We start from the raw sequence: 14,048 nt of genomic DNA, 5'->3' as shown, positions 1-14,048 counted from the left end.
GAAAGAAGGAACTCATATTATTTCCTTGATATTTCTATATCTAAGGGGCATTCCAGACAATTCATATTTCATATCACGTATAGTAGGCCTATACATGAATCCGATAGCGCCATGTATGGATTTGTGGAATTTATTGTGGTCCTTGAGCAGAGAAACCAATAGCCCTATTTACTCTGTACATGTCAAACCATCTGGAGGTCTCGATTTACGTGCAATCGCGATTAAAAGCGATCAACCATCTTTATCTGTATTTACTTCGCAATATCTTACGGGAATTATACGTAAGGCCATTGAATACAATTGTCTAAAATACCATGCATATAGGTAGATAATATATGAACAATATAATTTCGATAACCAGCTTGAAAATTACCGTTGAAGCTTGAATGGAGGCTATGGGTTGTGACTGAGCCTATACTGGTAAGTGTTGTAACCACAGGCAAGGGTTCCTGGCTTTGTCGAACTGCGCAACAAAAAAACACAATGTATACTTCGCAGTAATGGGTGTCCGTTCTTCCTGTTTCGCCGACTGGATCTGGTTGTGTTTCCAATCATAACAATAAGAGAGTCGACTCATAGACCAATCCAACTTCTAACACTTTAACCCTTTTTGGGTCAATGAGTCAAATATGAACAAATTCCACACGAATACCTATGGACTGGAAATTAATGTGGCACGCAGAAGATTAAACAATCATGTAACCCTTTGAGTGCATTAAGTGTCGATCGACACAGAAAACTCCATAGGCCTATGTATACCTCACTAAGTATAGGCCTATACCTCGTCCACAATATTCATTTAAAATCCCAGACACACGTGGGGAAGGGTTAATACTGCCTTCTCTCATTAATAGCCACGAATGTGTAATTATTAAGACATCAAGAACATTTGTCTGTTTAAAAAGTAGAGAAATTTATATGGCATTTAAGAGATTATGCCTATAATCTTATATGAGTGCGTATGTGCTTGGTCTGGTGTGTGTTTGTGTGTGCGTATGTGTGTGTATGTGTTAATTGAATGCGGTTTGTCTTTGTATAATGTTTTGTTTTTGTTTCTGTGAAAGTGAATTTTGTGATTATGGAATTGAACGAAATTCGAATAAAAAAAATGTGTGATGATGATTACGTGAGGTCACGTGGTACGTGACTGTGGATAGCAAAACGCTACCTTCGAACATTAATTCTGCTCACACGAGGATTGGAGTTAAGCATTTTCGCATTAATAATATCATAAATGAAAACACGAGCTATACAGGACAATGACCGTTTGAAGAACATGAGACTTCCTTCCCCTCTCCCAAAAGAGATAATAAAAATAAAGCAAATCATGAGTTCTCAATGTTGCCTCATGTTGGTATACATGAACAAGATTTAGTGATTGAGCACAAACGAAAACGAAAACGAAAACAGTTCAGCTTAATGACAAGCTAATGATTTCTCCAACTCACAATTTCAAAAGTCAATCAACCCTGATATAGGCCTACTCTGTTCTATGGACTTTGGACATGTGTAAAACGCTACTGTTGCCCGAGCCAGTCAGCACTCAGAGCACGCAAAAGGTTCTTGATATCGTTGCCAATTTGAGATCTCCGTGTAGTCTCCTCGCAGATAAATCACGCAAGAAATAATTTCATACGATTTTCTCCGATATATCAAGCACCCCATCAGATATCTAAATGATATAATTTGATTGGAAGTGGTATGGTATGATGGTGGTAACGCCTATCTGCACTGTGTGACGCGCAACTTGCATTTTCACCATCAAATCGACGAAATCATATCTTTGGGTTAGTGCTATGTATTTCCTGTTCCGCCACTGTACTGTGGAATGGTTTTTCGCAAAGAGTTCACTTAATAAATGTTCTGTTTCACACTGTGAATTGATGATTCACAGTGTGCTCACATTGTTGAGAAGCTTGAATTTAACAGTGTGAAGAGATTTTTACATTGTGTTCAGAATGTGTTAACACTGTGTTTCACATTGTGTTTCACATTGTGGGATACTGTGTCCTTTCCAACAGGGTTGTTGTTAATATTATATAAATTACTTTGAGCCCGTTGCAGGATGTTTCCAAAGCCTTTAAATTGCTTAAGTTATAACTGATCCTCGTATCGGAAAAACATTCAGAAGAAAATAGCGCCTGCTTGTCTACAACTTGGCAAAAGACATACGCAGTGAGAAGAATCAAAGGTGGAAATTTCCCGATGATGATAAAGATAACTTCGGCAGCAAAAAATTCTTCATACTAGCCCTAGACTAAAATCGTGATGGTTTGTAATAAATCAACACTCCAGTTTATACAATACTTAATACATACAATTTTCATGTGCAGAATCAATAGAAAACTATCAAAGCTCGGAGTAAACAGATTAGTGCTGCCGTCTTGTTCGTCGCGACGAAACCCCATAAAGCATTTACGAAACAGGCATCTTCTCATCTTCAAGGCAACGTTTCGTACCTAATTCCAAGGAGCTATTAGTGTTTAATAGCTCCTTGCTAATTCGAATGCTTTTCCTCGCAACACAAACCGGTCAGTTTTCACGTCACGACAAACAAGCCCCTCCCTCGACAAACATCGAGGATAACTCGGATCGAGTATATGGCCAGCGGAGTGGACCACAGAACTCTTACACAGAGTTCTGTGGAGTTGACACAGTTGCGCGCTTTCATCTTTATAGGTGATACTTCTTACCCCTCGTCGAGTATTGTACTACATCTTACGAGGTCAATTTGTCCTGCACGCAGTAGGATTAGGTCACGGTCAGTTCGTGTGCATGGCTACATGCACCGTTTGACCTGTTGTATTCCCTTGTTTTTATTTCCTATGTATTCCAATATCTATATGATCGTGCTAAACTGGCTTGTACTTTTGTCACCTCTTCACGATAGTCTCATTCCAGTCTGATTGAGAGAAAAGAAACAATACAAACATGCACACAAAATGACTGTGTATGTACTATACAAGAGATCTAAAGCATACTTTAAATGCTATGCGGCGCCTTTCCACGCTTAAAACGTCCTCCTGTTCTATAATGTTACCATTCGTCCCATTGGTATCAAAGGGGATTCCCCCACCCTCTCCCCCTCTTGTCGAAACACAGTCAGTGTGAGGACTCTTTATCCCTCTCCCTGTGTGTGTTTGTGTGTGTGTGTGTGTGTGTGTGCGCGCGTGTGAATCTGAACATACATTTTAAACAGAAACCAGATGTCATAGATGATTCTAGAGGATCTTGATGAGTTATGTACATGATACTTGTAATATAATGTAAAATAATAATGTAAGTTCCATTTTTGGAAATCATCTTATGATAATCTTGTGGAATATAACATGATTAATGTTTTCATATAATCCCTATAATGCGGTCCCGTTTGTGGTTGGTATTTGTACTTTTGTGTAATCTACGTGGAACTGAAATGCAATGGAGGAGAAAAAAAGGAGAAATAGAGGGGTAATAGCAGCGGGCTTTCCCCTGAAGTTTCCGTGTTCTCTGGGAACAATTGGCGTTTATAAAGCGTACCACTTCCAGAGCGGGTCTCCTTCCTTGTTTAAATCAAAACAAATACAGCGAACACATTTTTGTTCCTTTTTCAAACTCGCTCTTCCTCGAAGTTTGAAAACATGTAGACCCTATACGTGAACCGTGGGAAACAATACCCAGTGAGTCAGACTACTTACTCTAGGGGACTTTTGATGTGTGGTTTGCCCTGCAATCGAATGCGCTTGTGTTTCACAATAAAGTTGAAAACAACTATCTGTTGTCCCCGTAAAATGAGACTGAAACAGAGACACGACTCTAGCTGATGCCATATATTCTTACAGAGGTGATTTGAGCCACAGCTCTGAACTTGAAATTAAAGCGAATACTCAAGCGTTCTTCTAAAGGGTCACGGTGCACTATCGCATCGAATGTTCAGTCGTGATAGGAAAAAAAAAAGAAGTCGATAAGACCGCTTTGGAAGCGAAGTAAGCAGTATGTTTGTATAATTATACAGGCCCTACGAAAGATAACAGGTAATCTGTGACCATATGACAACGTCGTGTTCATATAATATTCAGCTGAATATCATATGAACACGACGTTGTCAATGACACAATTATATTGCGTGATGAGATATAATCGTATGTACAATTATGTATAGACAGATATCGAAGATGGATAGATAATGTATTATAATATATAGAGAGATAGAGATATAGAGATGCATAGATGGACAGACATAGTATGTACATATATGTATAGACAGATACATATAGATAGATGGATAAATATGTATTATAAAGAGAGAGATAGAGATATAGAGATGTATAGATGGACAGATATAGTATGTACATATATTTATAGACAGATATGTATATACACTGCAAAAAGTCCGGTGTTAAATAGTGAACACCGAGCTGGTGTTAAATTTTCGGTGCTCATTTATGGTGTTAAATTAACACCAACGGGTGTCATTTCCAAATTTTAAACTGTTTTTGAAGAGTTTCTTAGTAACTACACTTCTTGTTGATTTTTAATTTAAACAAGACGATCAAGAATTTTACATTAAAATACTAGATTTTTGAAAAAATGTGAAAATAAATTTACACCAAAGTAACACCAGCTGGTGTGGTCCCTTATTGAAGCTGGACGGGTGTTAAACCATTGATATTAACACCAGCAAATATCAAATCAACACCATGTGGTGTCATTTTTGAATTAACACCAGTACAGTGTCAAAATAACACCAGGTACAGTGTCAAATTAACACCACGAAGTGTCAGGTGAACACTTTTCAACACCATCACAGTGCATTTTTAACACCTGTGGGTGTGGTCCTTTATTGAAGTTTGATCGGTGTTAGATTTAACACCCGTGGTGTTAAATCTAACACCCATGTTTTTACAGTGTAGACAGATAAATTGATAGATATGTATTATAATATATAGAGAGATAGAGATATAGAGAGAGATAGATGGACAGATATGTCGAGAGATAGAGATAAATAAATAAATAAATAAATAAACAAATAGATAGAGACAGAGTGAGATATAGGTAAATAGATGGATAGAGAGAGAGAGAGACATCTAGAGAGAGAGAGGGAGAGGGAGAGAGAGAAAGAATACATAATATATTGAAAGAAACAACAGACACTTAAAATGCTTAAACCGGTAGCTCGAATACTTAGCTCATCACCACTTAAGGATTATTTGTGTAGTACGGTCAGATATCCGTCGTATATAATCAGCTGGAGTTAAAGTGCACGCATTACAATGTTACTACAGCTCGTTTACTCTTTGGGCAAGACGGCATAATTACGTCATTTACGTCATTAACTATCATGTGTGTAGTTGCGGCTAGTGTCACAATCTGTTGAAAAACATGCAATGCTTTCCATAGCTTTCTTCTATCACGGTTTCATCGAAAACTGGTTCCATTCTTTTTTATTTCACTCTTTTTTCACTGAAGCCAACATTGATACATTGAGATTACCCATCGCACATAAATCGGACATATGGATTTTGATGGAAATGTTTACTAAATTTGATGTTAAAGTCAGCCACTTTAAATGATGTTCTTTTATTTCATTATTTCTGGGTTTTATTCCGTAAGCTCTGGCAACGTAGTGGTATAGATGATCTTACTCTCTTAAGCTTACAAACTGGTCAGTTTTTTTTTTTTTTCATGACAACGTCAGTTATTTGGCTTCTTATTATTGCCCGTGCTCAAGGATGTAACATTACTGTGCAGAATATTTTATACTGTAAACATGCTGAGCAAACACGGTTGCTATGGTTACAATGTTTCTTGGCACACCTACATGCATGTCAATCCTATATATACAAATATGGTTAAAAGGAAGTGAACGATAACAACTATGTTTGCTTATTATATTTTGTCATGTATGGAAAAAATGTTCAGCCTACGCAATGTATCCTTATGCATATTATGTCTGAATCTACAGGTATAACGCAGACAAAGCCCGGAATATTATAATAGAGATGAAAGAAACTTACTGCAAATGCATAGGCTTTGGCTACAGACGTTATGTGTACTCTGTTGATAATGTCCACATAAAATCATTTCAATAATATCTATAAAAACCTTGTTTAACACGGCTGAAGCGAATACCACAAGGGTGCGCTGAAAAAACAAAAACAACAACAACAGCAAAACAAAACAGGTAGCTTTATATCTTGGACACCTTGGACGCTGCTTAGGAAGTATTGATTTATTTTGTCTCTGTGTTGATATTTCGTATCATCTCTCCATTTTATGCTTAAACTGATTTTACTTCGTTTTTGTATCTTCGAATTGTTTTGTTAATATCAACTGTTATGTTCTTATGGTCTCTCTGAAAAACAGCCTCTCGGCTAATAGAAGAACAAACAAACAAAACATACAAACAAACCCGCCCTCCCATTAGGTAAGATGTCCCGCACATGTGCGAATCAATAAGGTTGTTTTGCCTATATATGGTATAGCCTCGTCGTATTATAGGATTAGTTCTCTTTGTTGCCGTTTTTTGTCTTTCAAAATAAAGCGTTTTAGCTCTTTGGACGTTTGGGAATGCGCCCACTTTGTGGGAGGAGTCGGCATTGTTGTTGATGTTGTTTTTTTCCTAAGCTAACAGCAGCGATTTGACAAATAATGCGTTGTATACCTTACATTTTTTGTTCAGTAAGATACAATAGCATACCATTCCTCATGCATGTATAAGATTATAACCACACCTGGTTTCAGGTTGAGATGAGAAATATAATAATCACCAGTCCGTCGTGGTGTTGTTTGTTGGTTTGTGTGTTTGCTTTGCGTTCATTTCTTTTGGAATTCTTTCGAAACTTTCGTTTTCTCTGTCTGGTCAATCATCGTATATGACGAATAGATGATAATTGTGATGATGATGATAATAGAGGTAGTATAATGTATAGAAGTATAGTTGTAGTAGTGGTGGTGGTAGTAGTAGTAGTAGTAGCAGCAGCAGTAGTAGTAGAAATAGAAGCAGCAGCAGTATTACTGGTGATCAAGATGTAAACAAACTTCTAGGAGTTCTATATTCTTTCCCTTCTGGAAAGAACACAGTTTCCCCACAGTGTGAACAAAAGTGAACACAGTGTGAAATCTCTTCACACTGTGAAGCGTTTTAACATTGTGAACACATTGTGAATCATCAGTTCACAGTGTCAAGCAGAACATCACTATGTGAACACTGTGTTAAAAACCTCCCCACTGTGTGAAATTTGACAGTGTCGTCACATCAATATGTGAACTATGTGAACACACTGTGGGGCACTGTCTTCTTTCCAGCAGGGTTCATTTCCACCGGATGAAAATTCCCCTAAAAATCCAATGTTTGCTGTAAATTCGCTGCATAATCCACAGAGAAGTGTGGACAGCACAGAATTTGAAAATGGAGGGGTTTTAATCGATCGCTTGAAAAAAAAAATCTATCAAGCTCAATGAAGTATTGATGACAATCATATAGAACGAATTGTCATGACGCATGAAAGATTTGATGCCAGATCTCATTTTCTGATCAAACAAAAAGCAAAAATAAAAACAGTGATTCACGGTTTCGATGTCAGAAAGTCGTTATTGCACTATAAATACAGCGATTAAGTTAACGAGTCCGATTTACAACCATACTCATATTTTCTTTGGGAGCATTTATATTATTTCCTTATCGAAAGTAAAATATGCCATTGGACCTAAGAAGGAAAATGTTGAGTTCGAAATATTTAGCAAAGTTAAAAAGCTACCCAGTAAATCACCCAATCAGGGAACCCATACTTCCTTGCTGGCAATACGAACTTTTAGATTTCAAAGACGAATCTCCTTTTATCAAAAGAGTCCTTCATCTCACTCGGGAAACTGAAAGCCGCATGTCAACCCATGCAAATGTACCACCCTGGCTCATGCCTCCCCCATTAGTATCCACTGAACTCCACGACGAAATAGAAAAGAAACACACCCCCACCGCAGCCATAACGAACCTAACGCTCAACATTATTCACGAAAAATGGAACAAATACACCCACATCTATACAGATGGATCAAAAGACCAACACCAGAACACCAGCGCAGCAGTATACATACCAAAGCACGAAGTAAAAATCGCTCATAAACTTTCACCAATTTCAATATTCCGAGCTGAACAATTAGCTATAATATTAGCATTAGATTGGATTGAAGAGAACAAAATAACCGACTCAGTTATTTTTTGTGATTCTTTGAGCGTTTTGTGTGACTTGAAAGATTCAAATACATCCCCTTTTACCATTGAGATTAGACAGAAATTATACGCATTAACAAAACAACAAATCAAAGTCAATTTTGAATGGATCCCCTCCCACTGTGACATCAGAGGGAATGACAAAGTCGACACGTTAGCAAAAAACGCGCTGAAAAACACTCAGGAAACGGAAGTCTGTAGCAGCATAAGTGAGACGAATATTATTATATTCAATCATTATATGAAACAGTGGCAATTACAATGGGAAAACTCGGAAAGAGGTCGATTTTTATTCCACATACAACCAAACATAACGCAAACATGTAAAAGCAATCTGTACTGCAGACGTGATGAGAACATTCTTCACAGATTAAGAGTAGGAAGCTGTTTACTGAATGAAACATTGTTTAAATTAGGAAAACATATTGATGGTAAATGTTCTCAGTGCGGTACATTAGAAACGGTGCAACATTTCCTCTTAGAATGTCCGGGTTATAAAGAATACAGAAATCAGTTGCAAAGTTATCTAGGAGTAAGTAATCTTACTATAGGTAATATATTGAATCATCCTCAACAAAAATATATCATATGTTTTGTCAGATGCACTGGTAAATATTGGATATTATAGTTTGTATTGATATGTTAACACTAGTTGATTATGGAATAGCATACATAATGATAAAAGTGCCCGGTGTGTATGCCTCAAAACCAAAATCTGTTTCAGGTTGACAGCAATTTGTTTTAATTAACCACAAAAATAAAGTTATTTATGCTAATACAAAGAAATAAAATATTTGCCGGGAGCTGTTGCGCAGCAAGGACACAGAATAAAGAGCGCCATCAAACGACTTCAACCAGCAGTGACGACGTGACACACACGAACCAGGACTCGACAAGCCAACCCATACACCCACCACCCCCAGCCTCAGCCCAGTCAGTTAGCCACTGTACAAGTACAGCTGCAAACGCACCGTACAGAGTGGCGTAAATAGTCAAGTCTGACTGAAAAACGCCAATAAACTCAACAACAACAACAACAGTAAAATACGCTGGTTTATGTTGGAGCCCATTGATTCAAAACAAATCTTGCATCCAACACGTTTTTGCAGCAAACCAGGAAGAAACAAAACCAACAACATCGGCACTCCCCCCCCCCCGACACAGAAATTATGAAAAGGTAGGCCATGCTTTTACAAGTGAGACGCCCACTATATACCACACTTGCCAAGACGTGAATGACCATTATTAAAATTATGCACAAAGGTGATTTTTGTTTACATCAATGAAGAATTGAATTATCTATTTTCTTTGGCTTTTGGGATATACACGAAATCCTGTATCTGCGTCTGATGTTTGAACACACCACTGCATACATGTGTACGCGATCGCTGTTATAGTAATCACACAAGCATTAGGAGCGACCATACGATGTTGATTTTATGGTGGGGGGAAGGGGTGGGGAGGAGTAACATTCTTGTCCAGAATAGGGGAACTTAAAGGAAATGCACTAAAGCAGATATTTTTTTCATCACATAACAGGAATGCAGAAGAGAAATTGGTGAGAAATTAGAGCAAAAACTTGACGAATATTAAGAAAGTCAGAACTTTTCAAGTGTCCGTCGGTCAACGCACTTGCTGTGTCTCTGACGTCATAACATGTCTGTGACATGACGAGCGTGAGATCCCTTCTCCGAAAGGGTTGAAGAGTTTGTCGAAATGGTTGAATACTTTATTGAAATGGTTGAACACTAGTAGTTTATCGAAAGAGTTGAATAGTTTATCGAAATGACGTTTAAGGGAAAACAACGCTAACATCACGATGATACCACTTGCAAAGCTAACTGCCTTATCTCTATCACAGTTTTAGCAAGGAGCTTTGAAGCTCCTTGGTTTTAGGCAACAAACCTGACAATTGCGTGGCGATAGGAAATCCAACGGAAATTCTGAGTCAGCTGCGCAAGGACTTTTTATCATAATAGAGATTACATCATGTCTGCGTTGGTAATCACCTTACGCCACACTACACAGTGTGCAGCGAGATTGCTTACAGAAGAGCTTACAATAAACATGAGATGTACTATGTAATTGTATATGACGTAAGAGAGGAACGGTCAAGTATACCGGAATGTCTGCTAAGAAGGAAGAGCGCAATGTGAAAAACGGCTTTGTCTATATCCTAATATGTTGTGATGGATGACCCATTCGTACCAGTGAGTTGCTGGTACTACTACCACCACACCGCAACCACAGTTATCACGACAGCGATATTCTACCCCATCCGTGTTTTCTTACTAGACTACACTAACTATGGGGTTATACTTCTACTACTACTGCTGCTGCTGCTACTGCTACTACTGCTACTACTACTTCCGCCTCTACTACCACTCACATACTACTACTACTTCTACTACTTTATTACTACTACTACGACTTATACTACTACTACTACTACGACTTATACCACTACTACTTCTACGACTTATACTACTTCTATTACTGCTATACTACTTCCGCCTCTACTACCACACTACTATACTACTACTACTATACTACTACTACTACTAGGCCTACTACCACTCCACCTATAAACTACTACTTCTGCTATAACGCCTTCTGTACTTACTACTACTTTACTGCTATATACATGTACTAAAACTGCTGCCACAACTATACTAACTTGTATACTTCTAGCACTACAACTATATACCGCGTGATGATTACCACCGATGTTAATGGTAATGCCACTTTATATTCATAACTGTGTCTTGCTTTATCCCGATACAGCGCGCTACTGTTACTCACACTGCAATGGTTTCAGCTAGTAATCGACAGTAATACTGTCAGACCAGTAATTAGATTTGAAGAGCTCGCGAGTTTTCCATTCATGAAGTTGCCCCTCTATCATTGAGGCCGTTATTTTGACGTGTATGATAAAATGAGAATGCTGATGCACTTAGTAAACTGCAATTATGTAACATACCGAAACACGCACACAGATGTTATTGACTGTGAAGATCACTATAGACGGTCGATACCATACAGCCACGGTAGCTTCACTATTAACCCCACTAGAACCAGTTCCTCAATAAGGCATACAACTTGTACGCAATTCTCTGTGCGAACGTTGTAATTTGAATAGATGGGGTTAAACCACATTCATCAGTCCACGTATCGATCATGTTGAATACACCAAATGGCCAAACGAGATCCCAAACCCCTTCACCTAAAACAATTAGCCAATTTTGTCTCTCGTGTGCTCAATCCTATAAACTTACAAATCTAATAACGTTAGGTGATGTAAACATTCTCCATCCATCCAAAAGACTATTTTGACTATTTGAACAATCTTGAAAAACATAATGGAAACTGCTATGTTTCTTCTATCATACTCATTGCCCCAACTGATTAAAGTTACGCGCGATATTTTGCTTTAAAAGCTCCTCTTCGGCGAACTATATACTATACGGATGCAAACATAACATAGTTTCTATATGTCATTCTGGCATGGACCCCGTGAAACATGCATGATTATTACTATACATTGTGGATCTGAACAGTTCGAGTAACCGAACATGCTTGTTTCCCGGGACTTCTAAAATTTCTAAATGTCCGATATCTTGTTCGCATGACAGGATGTCGTATGATTTTAAGACAACTTTCTTCAGACGTATAGAATGTATAACATCTGTCCACGTATTTTGAGAACTTTACGACAACGCCCAACCGGAAATGGATATATTTACACAAACAAAAGAAACAAACAAAATATCCGACCAAAATGACACTCGCTCCCCCTGAATTGGAGATTTCGGAAGAGATAAGAATTTGTATCTGTCACAGTCTGTTAATCACAGAAGCAGGCAGAAAATAGACACAAATAGTATCCTTCCTTGCGCCTCAATTAACAAAAACGCATGGAAAATAGCTTGGGTTTAAAACCAAGCAATATATTGGAGACCCTCAAATTCATGTCTTCATTGTGCTCGCATTCAATTACACTTTCACTCTCTATACGTCGTTGTGACTTGCCAAACTCTCACGCGTGTATATATACGTCCAAATTGTGATACAATACTTAAGACGCATACAGTATATGTTATATAATGTGATACAATATGACACCATGTGATATCATAATAGGATAACATTAAGAAAGTATTAATATCTATATATATATACAACATACATTCAGTGCATAAGCTGTATTCAGCGCTAATGCCTTTAACATGCATATATTGTATAGGCCTATATGACATTTTGTATTCTTTATTTCAAGGTGTACAAAATGTTTTCTTTGAACCAATTACCGCGTTTTTGTCTTAAAACAGATCTGTGACTTTTTAAAGTTTCCATATTATTGTCTCTTGTCTTACAGTTTGCGTCAAACGCTCTTAATCATGTATCAATAATGATGACGAGTTACGCAATGTGACATGGTAATAACGCGTGCTATGGACTGGCATAATGAAAATGATTAATGGTCCAATGACAGTCGTATAATACATGACTTCTGCCACATGTATACGTCAGACTTTCACCATATCAAAGCGGTGGAAAAGGTCACGAACAATGCCAAATACAGAGCAACATTCATCATTAAGATGATACTATCGGAGAAATTCCGAAAAATGAGGTATATTAACTCAATTCTGCATTGGGACATCAGCGCGTCACAGAAAACAAAACAAAAAAAATAGAAAGAGGAAGAAGAAGAGGCATAAGAGTTTTCCCCTCATAAGGGATCGGCGCCGTGCGAATTGAGCGCTCAATGGCTAACAGCTTTTCACACATTCGCACCCCACCGACCGACCACTGGCCACGTACCTTTACGAGGCGGTTAAAGTATGCAACGATGCAGATTGAAAACAACATTCCGTTATGAAAAAAAAGATAAACGCAATTTTCTTCTTCCACCATTGGAAACAGGAAAAAAAAATGTGCAACACGGGGAAAAAAACTCAAGAAAATCGAAGAATATTTAGGAGTAATGGGGCTTACCGATTAGTTGCAAGAAAATGACGGCAGATATACCTCGGCAAGAAAGTCAGTGTACTGCTAGTCCCGACTTGGTGGCGTTGATACCAACTTTGAAAGGCACGGAATTGGGAAGTTATATTAAACGGGTGCTTGTGAGCTCTCCGCTACCGCCACGGATTGATACGCCAGGGTGATTTCTCCGTCAGCGCACTCCGCCAACCATCCGTATTCAGCGAAACCATAGAATAAAAAAACTGCGTATTGTTATACCAACGTTTTTGCGCTCACCTAGTAGTCGATAAAGTATAGTCTTTCCTCAGCCGTTTGTTTTGTGGACATCAGACTTTTTCGAACACTCTCTTCGATTCGTTAGATTTTTTATTTTCCTTCAATTGAGGTAAAGGAAAACATTAATGACATCTTAGCATTTAGATGTTATCAAACAGCTATTCCTCGTGGGTTTAACGTGACCGTGCGTATAGTACTTTTGTGCAGCGTGATAGATTGTCAGTGTGGTCGCCCGTGGGACTGACTTACGAGGTGACGATAGTAACTTTCAGAGCTATAGTTCTTTTGTGTGGGGCGTGGCTTCTTTGAGAAAGTTCATTCATCCTGCGTTTTACACACCCAAGACAGAAATGTGCACGAGACAGACAATATCTTCGAGGCTTTCATTGTGGCGCTAATTAGTGCAACAAAAGGTGGAATATCTGCCCTTTGCCATATAATGACTGGGTAAGGCTGCCAGTGGGTGGAGATTATTGTTTTCTGTCTCTTTGAAACCTGGAAGACTGTAGATTGATAATAAGTTGGTCCAGTTGTAGGCAGGGATTGCCTTCCATATATTTCGTTTCTAACA

At 38.2% G+C, this 14,048-nt stretch overlaps 1 protein-coding gene across 2 annotated transcripts in view; it reads right to left on the bottom strand.

Moving 5' to 3' along the window:
- LOC139739169 (uncharacterized) overlaps nucleotides 1-13,363 on the bottom strand; it is a 41,871-nt gene extending 28,508 nt beyond the window's left edge. For both annotated transcript variants that reach the window (XM_071649783.1, XM_071649784.1), the window contains exon 1: nucleotides 13,211-13,363. The gene's annotated coding sequence lies outside the window, so the exon portion shown is untranslated. The remainder of the gene's footprint in view (nucleotides 1-13,210) is intronic.
- Nucleotides 13,364-14,048: the final 685 nt, after the last annotated feature.

Source organism: Diadema antillarum, unplaced genomic scaffold (assembly GCF_040938485.1).
Source record: "Diadema antillarum isolate AM-2024a unplaced genomic scaffold, OU_Dant_1.0 seq00000785_RagTag, whole genome shotgun sequence".
NCBI lineage: Eukaryota > Metazoa > Echinodermata > Echinoidea > Diadematoida > Diadematidae > Diadema > Diadema antillarum.
The sequence above is the reverse complement of the archived record's forward strand: the minus strand, read 5'-3'. Positions and strand labels throughout refer to the sequence as shown.